Source organism: Numida meleagris, chromosome 12 (assembly GCF_002078875.1).
Source record: "Numida meleagris isolate 19003 breed g44 Domestic line chromosome 12, NumMel1.0, whole genome shotgun sequence".
Classification (NCBI taxonomy): Eukaryota; Metazoa; Chordata; class Aves; order Galliformes; family Numididae; genus Numida; species Numida meleagris.
The window spans coordinates 9,303,389-9,312,581 of NC_034420.1; positions in this window are offsets into that span (position 1 = coordinate 9,303,389).

A 9,193-nucleotide genomic window follows, 5' to 3' on the forward strand; every position below is an offset into this window, starting at 1 on the left:
CTTTTGGAGCATGAATGTATTTTGATATCAGAATTCAACCTTCACAAAAGCCATTTTCTTCCTTAAAATCAGTTATTTTCTGTGTGAAAATGCAAGCAACAGAAAACTGCATTTAAAAAGAATTTTATTTTTCTTCTGGTTACTGTGTGAATTCTAAATTCTATGTGTGTGCTGTGAAAATGAAATGAGGCTGTGCAGTAACATTTTGAAGCCTTATCTCCAATACTGTGACTTATTGCAGTCATTTTGTAGTTGCATTTAAAATATATTTTTCTGCATCTGAGAATATCTCAAAGATTTTAGTTGTTGCCAATGAACTACACAGAGTTAAAGCCGTTGCTTACACATGCTAATGAAGGAGAATCCAAGTAAATATTTATATGATACTGCAAAATGCTATTATTCTAAAATGGTATTATACCTTTTATATGTACAGATAAAAATTGCACTGGAATATGAATCTACCAGATATTTTTTATTACCTTTTCCAGCTCACGAGGATTCCAACGGCCATAAAATACCTCAACAATTTCACAGTACTTATCACAAGAACAATTTCCTCCTGACCCTTCAGAAGCTGACTTAGGCTTTACAATTGGCTTTATCCTCTGCACAGGACTCAGTGGCCCAATTCCAAGCTGTGTAATAACACTGGGGTTTGTCTGTTGCTCCATATTCCCAAATGCTGCTGACTTGCTTTGCCGGGATTTCATTTCCAGGCTTACTTGAGTGGGCTTTGCGGTCTTCAAAGTAAATAAAGCAAAGAAAATGGAAGAATCCTTGAGGGAATTGTTTTAATGCAAAAATCCTATTAATCTGTGAATTATTCATACCACTGATAATTACATCTGATGATTAGCGCCTTTTTAGAAGGGGGCTTGAGTTCACTCTTCTCTACTGATACTTTGATTGTGTTTCTATTATGTGTTGAAGCAAACTGGCAAATCAATTTCTGCTCTTCAGATAAACTTACCTCATCCTGAAGCTTTCAAACAAACACACACAAATCCCATCTGCTTGCTAAGTACTTCAGGGGAGCTTATCTCACTTTAACAAATCACTCCCTCCCTGCCATCAGTTCTGTACAAAGCAATCAGCGAGCTCCATTAAAAATAGAGCTGCTCGAGCACCCTTTTGTCAGCTTTTGGGGATGTAGCCAGCAACACAGACAAGGTGCACAATTCAGAAGTTGTTTGTTGCTTGTTTGCATGCTGTGACTGATTTAAAAACTGCTTCAGAACTGCAACCATTGTGTGAAAATATAGCGATGGGATCCAAAGGAAAAGAATGTTCTTTTTTACATATACATGATATTAGAGTATTTCTAGACCAGAAACACTTGTTCTAAACTCTCAAAATTCTTCTAAGGAGAATGGAGTGTTTCCCTCTTATGTGGTTTAAAATGACTCACTGCCTGCAAAGTTAATATTGTTTAATATTGTTTGATTATGTTCCTTCTTAATGGGACACAGAACCTTCAAAACAGTTTAAATTCCTTCACAAAGCATGCAGACCATCCTGCTTACAAATGAAACAGTTCTGGGCGTATTTCAAGCAAAACACTGCTCAATGTGATCCTGATCTCTTTTTTTTAATACCAGTAGCATTCCACTGATCTCTGTGGAGTTATTCCAGAGTTAACCCAAAGCAAATGAAATCACAACTGGACCCACTGTTTTTGTACTAATTTTAAATGAACGGGCAGTTGTTCTCAGTGTAGCAAGGTCTGTTCAAATATTTAACCTCTCCTTCATCACTTCTGATCCCAGTGGCTTTATTAGTATTAAAATGGAGCTTACTGAGTTGTTTGAAAACATTGTCAAAGGCATCCCCACTGACTTGGTCTTAGAACGCTGAGCCAAATCTCAATCTCTTAGCATAAGACAAGGTTTCACTCCTTGTGGTTTTACATCATCTGCTCTTCCTTTTTATTAAACTAATTCATAATAAAACAGTTTGATTATTTTCAGTAACACACAAATGCTATGGCCAGTAAGAATGCCCAATGGGTGTTTTCATGTATTAAATGAGTAAGCCTAAGCATCATCTCTACTAGTCTTATCTTTCAACAAAACTCCCAGTATTTAAGGCTTCACAAGGAGAAAATCAGTCTGATAGATTAACAGTTGGCAAAAGACAGCACTGTTTATATATTGCAAAGCAATTTTTCTCTCAGTAACTCAGTAACTATCAGTGCAGTTCAAAGCTTGGTGCCTACAGATCTGAAACCTGTCTGTATTAATGGTGGCCAGGTCTCTCTGTCAGTTCTTAATGCTCCTTGACTTCTTCTATCCTCTGATGACTTCCACAGCAATATGTGAAATCAGCAGTAGAATTCCCAATGAGGTAAATACTCTAGCTTTCACTTCTCAGAAATGCTGCATAATCCTAAATGAACCTGAGATCTGTGAGAGCCCAGAGACACAGTACCATATGTTATCTTTCTGGTTTGCTAGAGCAAAACTTTCATCTTTCTGCCCTTACTGGCCAAAGATCAGTCAACATGTCTCTTAACATTCTTTTATTTCAGCACTCTGTCATCTGCATCTAAAAATGCATCTCAAAATGCTATAGAAAGAGGAGCCAAATGAAGCCCAACCTAGAGATTTCTTAAAGTTTCTACAGTAACTCAATGGCAAAGTTCAGAAAAAAATATATCCTCTGCTTACAGATGTCGTTGGCTTTTTTTCACTGGGCAAAGATATCTGAGACTGCTAATATGAGAATAGTTTCTAATGAAGAAGAAACGTGTTTTTTTTTTTTTTTTTTTTTTTTTTTTTAAATGATATCCCCATTGAAGGCAGTGGCACGCGTGTGAATATTCATGGATAGACAAGTTTGTTTACTGGGAAACTTTACTTTTAGCTACCAGTGCATTAGCATATCATGGGCATGGCTGACACAGGAGGTGGAGGGATGCAACTGGATGACTTGAGGTTATGTGCAGAGAAACCAACATACCACACTTCAAAACAACCAACAATAACAACATATTTAAATGTGAGCTGTCGTGCTTGAAAACTAATGTTCGATCTAATAACAGATGTTTCTCCCTGCAAATTGCATCTCTCATTTATCCTTAAATATTCATACCTACATCCACACAACTACGACTTATAATTGAACAGGATAATGCATCATAAACATACATGAACTTAATGCACATCTTAAAAATGAACACCACTCTTAAAAGGAATTCATCAGATGTTTATTGAAAAAGGGAAGTTAATGCCACCATTGAAAGCTTTAATCACCTGGTTGGAGCTGTGTGATCTGTATGCAGTTGACAACAGAGCTCTTGGTTTTGCTCTCAAAACATCACACTGTTTTCATTGGCTGGATATTTATATTTTAATACTTCTGGTATTTTGGAAATTTCAGCAAGATTCTAGTTTTTCAAAAATGATTCTGGATTTTATGTCATCTCTGAGTTGAATTTTAGCTCTGATTGACTGATTTTCACTACTGAACAGATTATGACTCGTTAGGGATTTTGAATCTGTTGCCATTACTCACTGTCACTTGTGTGATGCCAGATACTTGGCATGTTAAACTCCTTGACAACACACCGGGAACTGCAGGTGAGAGCTGGGAAAGGAAAGGATCCAGGATCTTCCCATGTTTCCATAGCTATTCAGCAACAGAGGCACACGTACAGAATCATAGAATCATTCAGGTTGGAAAAGACCTCCAAGATCATCCAGTCCGACCATCACCTACCACCAGTGTTGCCACTGACCACATCCCTCAGTGCCACATCTCCACATTTCTTGAACACCTCCAGAGATAGTGAGTGTACCACCTCCCCGGGCAGCCCATTCCAGTGCATTACCACTCTTTCTGAGAAGTTTTTCCTAATATTCAACCTGAACCTTCGCTGGCACTATTCGAGGCCACACAGAATATCATAGCTGGGTTTGGTTGTGCCTTACTTGTCTGTGAATGTCAGTCCAAGGGTATAGTCCATTAGCCTAACTTCCATCAAGGGCCATGAAAAATTTAATGGGATCCTTCTAGTTGATGGATGAGTAGAACATAACTGCCTATATAAATACATTTTCTATTTTCATTTGTTTTCCTTCCTTTGCTACCATGCAACTTTTCCCACTTTCCCTTCTGCCTGTGGCTCTGCTGCCACCTAGCCAGCTCCCACCTTGGCTCTGAGCTCACCTGGCTGCCTCGGAACTGCGCTATTTCCCAGGGCTGAGCTGGTGGAGGTGGTCCTTGGCCACTGCTCAACAAAGATGGATGGCAGAACTATCCAGCTGGAAGGAAAAAGTGTGTTGGACTTAGTAGTTGTTCAATTTCTGCTTAAAGGAATGTGTCTTTTAAACCTTTGATAGCTTTGAATTGATACATCTTGGCACAGAAATTTTGGTTCTTTTCACACAAATATTGACAAGCCAGAAAATCACTGATGAAATAATGTGTAAGTAAGTATACAATAGAAAGCAATCATAGATCTGAATACGTGACCATTTGATTTCAAAGCTCAGTCAAAGAGAGTGAGAAACTGCCTAAGCCAGAATTATGCTTTCTGCTGCACAACTGGGTTGCAAATGGGTCCTGGAGAACCGTGGCTAGTCCAGGCTCAAGTCTGAAGTTTTAAGGGCATGCATAAACAGTGGCGCTGTAAGGACAAGAGGTTACTATTAATTTCTTTTGCCTATGTCAAGCAGAAGAGCTGTTGTACAATTCCTTCTCCTGGGACTCCAAACACAGAAGTGTCCAGGAGAAAAGGAGCAGGATTGATACGGTTAATAGCAGTCTGTCAAGGGTAGTTGGGTATATGAAAGTTCCCCAGGCTCTACAAGAGGCATAAGGATGAAGAGAGTTATGTTGCAAGCTTGCAGTCACAGTCAACCATAGAAAAATAGACAGGAAAGAGGTATTTCTTCTCATGTGCAATGATCTCTTTTAACATGGATTCTCTGGACAATAGATCTGTCCATAAGGAGTCTGTGCCTCTTTCAAGGAGTCTGTACTTCTTTCCTCATTCTTCTTCAAGGCTGGATGTGGCTCTGGGCAGCCTGGTCTAGTGGTTGGTGACCCTGTCCACAGCAGGGGAGTTGAAACTAGATGATCTTTGAGGTCCTTTTCAATCATTCTGTGATTCTATGATTCTTCCTCCTGTTCTTCCTCACCTGTCATTATAGAGGTTCTCTACTGAGACAGGAGAATATGGCAAAGTCATGCTCTGCATGCATGGGAACAGCAGACTGGGGTCAGACCCAAGGGTTGGTTACACAAAATCCAATTTTTACTGCTGCCGTTCCCTGTTAGAATGCGAAGAGAAGAGTGGTAGGTGAAGTGAGTATTCACTTAAAAAATTTAAAAGTATCCTCAGTTCTTCAGGAATTTGCTTGAGCCTGTTAATCTACCATTTTACATCCACACCACAGCATAGTCTACTTTAGCTGTCATAAACAATGCAAAACAGCTAGGATTAAAGAAAGCATAGAACCCACCAGGAGCTCTTCTTTTAAACCCTTCCCCTCCCACTATAAGTTGTGTGGTGGGGTTTGTATTGAGCAGATGGGGTTTGGGCCCTGTGAGGTTCCTCAGAAGCTCTTGGTACAGAGACAGCCGAGCAGAGCCCATCAGGGAAAAACTGCAGAAGGGAAAAAGCTTCACTTTTCTCTTTATATTATGTGTTTTTCTCCATACTGTGCTGTTCTATCATCTCCATATCATTCCTGTATTTCTCTTTCATTACCCAGCAAACTCTCACAAAATATCCCAGACCGCTACAATTTGGCAAGCCGAAATAAAGAACAGAAATTAAGGCAGTCCATATTTTGGTCTCCCTTGTAAACCTGCCACTCACCTGTTTAAATCGGTGCAAAATTCCTCTAGCTGAGGTGTATTTGGGGAAAGCAAATACCTGGATTTCCACTAGGTGGTGAAGTTGTAAAGCTTAAGTGGGAGGAGAGCGCTCCCAGAGCTGGGAGAGACCCTGGGGCTTTGCAGAGCGGGCCCAGAGGTGGGGCTGCTGCTTTGGGGTTTGCAGTTGTTCATCTTCTCCCAACTCCTGCAGAGGGGAGCAGCGAGGCTGCATCAGGGGCACCACAGAAGAGCAGTGACCAAAATAGAGATTTTTTAAAAACTTCTGCATGGGGAAAACAGTAAATCTGTAGATAAACGGGAAAAATCGTTCTGTGTATTATTTATTTAAAGACCTGGGGGAACAGTAATTTATCCCATCAGAGTTTGTCAGCTGCTGTCCTGAAATTATAAATAATTTGTTTTTTGTTTTTTGTTTTTTTTTCCGGCAGTTTTACCATCTGCTTTGATTTGGGGCTTTGGGGGCTTTTTTGTAGACAATAAATTTGTACAGCATCAGCAATTAAATATGGGAAGAAAGGGACAGGAATGAATGATGAGACTTCAGATGAGGTTGAAACAACACAAAACAAACAGCTCCACTTTTGTCAGGGTCATCCAAAGAGAAGTGACGCTAAGTCTCCACTGAGACTTTTGACTCATAAAAACCAAGGCAAGATTTAGAAACTTGGAGCTTGAAGCGTCATTCAACTTTGTGTGAGCACAGGGCTTGAAAAAAAAACGGAACATTATGAAAGTTTCATGAAGATCTTGCACTCTGCTTCACAAAAACACAAAAACATTATCAATTTATGGAAGTTCTGCGTTTTGTTAAAATGCCACTCATTCTTCCACACATTACCTGGAGATCTGATAGCACAGTCTCTTTTGCCACTCCGGTTTCTGCCACTGAAATACCACTGTGTTATGCATTTCTGCATCTCTACTGTAAGAGTACACATTATTCTAGCTACTGCTTAAAGGCCATTTAAAGAAAATTATAAGTAGCAAGTATGCATTCAACAGACCAGGCTATGAATATCACATACAAGTGCTGAGTCTGCTGCTGGTCACTTGCAGTGTTTTGCAAGCAGCTTTCAAAAGATCCAAGCCCCTCTCAGACAGTCTCCACTGCCCACAACAAATTATTGGGAACCACAGATCAGAGCTTGCTCCGCCACCTATTTCTCATCGTACCGCATGTAAAATCTGCTCTCAGAAATGTGTGCGGACATTGATATCGCAGTGCAGGATCATCCTTTCCCTTTGTGGTTCTGCACGCTGCTTGCTTCGCTGCACAGATTTCCCTTCAGATGATTTGTGCTGCTGTGTGCCTGCATGCAGTGGGAAGCAGGGCACCATGTGCCACATTCCAGCCTCAAACACTGCAAGAATTTTTCTTGAGTGAATAGATGTTTATAGCAACATGTGAGCTTATTGAAGTATTCCATAATATAAGCCTAGAAAGACTGGTTATCTCACTTCCACTACAAGCATTTGCAAAAATGTATATTTTCAAGTTATTCAGGGCAGTATTTCATGAACTAAGTGGGAGATTTCGGAGTTTCTCAGCCTTTTGAGTGCATATTGCAATTAGATGATGGCTGATCTTGGAGGTGGCTTATTTCATTTCCTTGTGATTATCTGCAGATATTAGCCATAGTAGCTTATTTCCAATGAAGAAAAAATCAAAGACATGAGATACTGGAACACTGTGCTAAAAAATGGTCCTTTTGCCTTGCTTAAAATTAATATTCTGCCCATAATGTTTTTAGATGCAAAAAACAAAAAGTTCTTGCGTTATTCTCTTGAAACGTGCTGGCAAAATTGCATGATAAATTTGGGTCACAGTCCTTCTGCGGGGGGACGCTTTCTGCCATTCCCATCCCCTAGGATCTCCTTTGTTTCTTTCTCCCTTTGAATGGAGAATCCAGGATGTGTGAGAGCAGAGGGAGAAGTAATTAGAAGTTTCATTACAACATCATACATCTCTTGCCGTAATGTTAGGCACAGAATGGAGACATCTGGAGATAGATACCTGAGCTGAATACAGGCTTCTAACACTGATGTTCCTGCATAACCTCCCTGTTGTTAGCAGGGAGTAGATCAGTTCTGCTAGGAGTGTGACCGCATAGGGTCTTTCCTCTTGGGGAATATCACTAATCCCATGATAGACATGGCCATTGCCCCCTTAGCCTCCAACATCCTGACGCAACTAAATATAAATATGAAGCCCTTGATCCTGTCAGCACTTCCATCCATCTTCTGTGTGCAGCAAACAAGCTGCCTACACATTTGGCTTCCTGTCTCTTCTCCAAGGCCATCCCAGTCAGCTGCAGTCTGCCTCTAAAACAGCCACTCTTACAAGATCATAGCAGCATCCCCTCCATTAAAGTCCTTTTTGACTTTCCAATGCTCTTACATTTCCATCTCCACCCAATCTACAAGATGGTAGAAGATGACTACATCCCTCACCCTTGGCTGTCTGCATGTTGTACATCCAGGATGTAAGAACATGCAGTCTGAACCCTCATCAGCATTCAGGACTGATTCAAAGAGAAAAGGACCATAGGAAGAAAGAAACAGTTGAACTGGAGCAGCACTCGGTTGCCGTGACGTTCTGATGCATTGCCCATTTAACTTTCCACTTGCCCGGGGCCATTCAGTCTACATTAGAGGATTTTTAATTGCTTTCTCAGATATATGCAGGAGTACCACAGCAACTTCTCTTTGATGCAGCAGATCTGTTTTTTCAGTAATTACTACTCCAATTAATTTTCAAATGTTAGCAATGCTCATTCTGCTGATTGAATTTCAGTTGAGTTCTGTTAGTCACCACATTTCCAGACAGGAGAAGGTAGTCCCTAAATTAAGATCTATTTAATTGGTCTTCCCTAAATGCTCTTGTACTTCTATACATTTAGGAACAATCCTAGTGTAGCCAGTGGGTCTTTGTGGGATCAACACAAAACTGGCTGTGAAAATGGCTCTAAAAATGTATCACTGATTGGCATGCATTCCTCTTTTTAAAACCCCTTTTTTAGGTAGTTCTTCTATAAAATGCCATCCTCATAATACATTTCTCTGCCTTCAGCTTGTCCCCTCTGTTTTTTTTTCCTTTCTTCATATTTACTGATAATATAAATGATATTATTTCATAGCTCTCCATCCCACAAATTTTATGCATGAGTGGCAGTCCTGTTTTTTTGTTTGATCCATATGTGTGCAAGCTGAGTGGATGGCACTAGGTTAGTACAGAATGCAGGAGTTAACTCACCTGAACGTGCCTAACACCCAGAAGACAAGGACATCATCAAATTTGGATAAGGAACCATGTGGGAATTTTAGTTTCCATGGATCTACATCTGGT